Source organism: Pseudochaenichthys georgianus, unplaced genomic scaffold (assembly GCF_902827115.2).
Source record: "Pseudochaenichthys georgianus unplaced genomic scaffold, fPseGeo1.2 scaffold_588_arrow_ctg1, whole genome shotgun sequence".
Classification (NCBI taxonomy): domain Eukaryota; kingdom Metazoa; phylum Chordata; class Actinopteri; order Perciformes; family Channichthyidae; genus Pseudochaenichthys; species Pseudochaenichthys georgianus.
Genome location: NW_027263147.1, coordinates 44,076 through 46,934, shown reverse-complemented (window position 1 = coordinate 46,934; position 2,859 = coordinate 44,076).

Below are 2,859 nucleotides of genomic sequence, written 5' to 3'. Positions count from 1 at the left end.
AGCTTTCGCTGTCGCAATCAGACACAATCGGTCTACCGGGAGGCATTATGAAAGGGGTTGGCCATGACGATCTTAGGTAGGAGATAAAATTGTCTTTGTTTTGGTTCAGGTTTGCCTTTGAGATAGGTTTCCTGTTGTTTGGAGATAGATTGTTTTCGAGTCATGCTCTCTAATATACTGTGAATTTCGGTCGCGTGGTTTTGTAGATTGGAGCACTTAACGATTGGTAGTGGTCCGTATTATTCAGTTGTCTATTGGCTTCTTGGATGTACTGGTGTCTATCCATGATAACTACCGCACTCCCCTTGTCTGCCGGTTTTATGGCGATGGAAGTGTTTTGTTGAAGTTCCGTAAGTGTTTGTTGTTCTTCCGGGGAGAGATTGGGGGTTTCAAGGGTAGGTTTGTGATTTTTGAGCGAAAGGAGGTCTGTTTGTACTAATTGTTGGAGTTTGTTGGGTAACAACCCTAGGTTTGGTTCTCATTTTGAAGTTTCTCGGAACGGGGGAGGCTCTTGTCGGGGTTGGCCTTTGAAATGCTCTCGAAGTTTTAGACGACGGTGGTAGAGGGAGATATCGCCGCGGAGTGTTTGTCTGTAATCTTTTAGCGTGGATGGCGTTGGAATGAAGAATAAACCTCTCTGTAGAAGTTTCGATTCATTTGGTCCTAGTTGGAAATTAGAGGAGAGATTAATGACCGAGTTGTCTTTTACTGGAGGCGCTTTTCGAGGTGTTTCTAGTCCTAAGCAAGTTCTCCAATGTGCCCACATTTGTCTGGCTGTGTGAGAGTCGGTGAGGGCTGATAATTTATTCCGGTAAATTACTCAGACCTACTAATGGACCTAAGTGAAGTTATTGAGTCTATGTAAGTTTACTGCTTGGCTCAGATCCAGCAATGTCAGCAAGATCTCACCTCTATCAACTCCAGAAGAACCAGGTTCAATGAACTGCCGTTTCAATTCAGACAACTCTTAGCCCTCTGGAGTCTGAGGGGATTTTCACATCACACTACGACCACACGAGGGAGCCAATATCCTCATTGGCATTCTGTCAATATGTAAATGACGTCTATTGTGTTGGTTCCCAGTGAGATGATAGTGAACTGTTCATGGAATATATCAGTGAACCATGTTCGTGAAACTCCTGTGCTGGAATGGTTCATGAACAATTCATGGCATATGGTTTTAGGCAGGTTCATGGAATGGAGTGTTCAGTGAGTGTGTCGGGATATTCAGTATTCAACCAAGAACATTTCAAGAAGTGTTCATGAATTAACCATGGTTCATGAACATATCAAGAAGTGTTCACACATCAAACAGTCTGACTCCATCACGACATTCAAACCCCACCTGCTCACTCTAAAACACATTCAACCTGCCATCACAGACCCCCTCTCTCTCCTCTCTCTTCTCTTGCCTGTTTTATGCTTTTACGCTGCTGTATTGCCGGTTCGATTAAATTGTGTTCCGTTTTTGTTTTAGCTGTTCTAACTTTTAAATGCACTGTAAGGCGACCTTGGGTGTCCTGAAAGGCACCTCGAAATAAAATGTATTATTATAACAACTTCATGAACAGTTCATACCCAGCCACTGAATACAATTCAATGGCTGGCTATGAACTGTTCATGAACCTTTGACTGTGGGTCAATTGGCAACCATAGAAAACAACAATTATGTCAATCACAGTCTCTAAAAGTACAATGGGAGCCAGAGCCTTTTCTTATCAAGCTCCCATGAACCCAGCTTCCCCACATCTCTTTCTTTTTGGTGTCTATATACGCCGGGATGATCCTGGTCGTGAGTCCTGGATCGCGAGCCTTGGATCTTGAGTCGTGGCTGTGGTCCTGGATCATCGGTCCTGGATGGATATCCTCGTGGATTCATCTTCCTATTATACACACATGCATTTCCAAACATTTGGACTACCTATGTTGCAAATGTATTATCTTTTCAATTTACACACGGCATCTATTGCACGTCTGTCCGTCCTGGGAGAGGGATCCCTCCTCTGTTGCTCTCCCTGAGGTTTCTCCCATGTTTCCCTTTAAACTGGGTTTTCTGAGGAAGTTTTTCCTTGTACGATGTGAGGGTCTAAGGACAGAGGGTCTGAGGACAGAGGGTCTAAGGACACAGGGTCTAAGGACAGAGGGTCTAAGGCAGTGGTACTCAACCTTGTCCTAATCAGGAGCCACATTGACGAAAAAGCCACAATCCAAAAACGCTCCTTTCCTCCCTGAAACCATTATGCATTTGAGAATATGGATAATAGTAATATGTTACTAAGGAATGAAAAGCATAATGTACAGTGCAATAACTGATTTATTATTTTCACTGCAACCACAAAACACACATTGCTGACCGCCCATAGCAACGGATAACAGACAGCATGTTTACTGATCACCACAGGATGCCTCCGTCGCTCGTATTTGTGTGGAATACGTTTTTTTGAGCAGTTCGGTTCTGTTTGAGTCTCGCCAGCTTTTCCGCCCTCAACTCTCCACCTTTCGGAAAGTCGGTACTGAACTTCGGGTGTTTTGTGTCGTGATGGCGCTGCAAATTGGACCTTTTTAAATTGTGAAATGACGTTGTCACAAAGCAGGCAGATGCATTTTCCCGAACCGGTGGAGACGAAGAAAAACTCGAGTTCCCAGTCCTCTTTAAATGTTCGATATTCCTCTTCATATTTTCGTTTCCTATATTCCTTTACCATTTTTGCATAGTGCTGTAAGCTAGTGTTCCCAGTGTGACGGAGCAATTATCTCGCGCACCTGCAATCAGAGAGCGGAACCTGAAATAATTTAGAGCGCGAAACCTGACATAATTTGTGATTGGTTGATCAGAGGGATGGGGGGGGCGGCTTAATA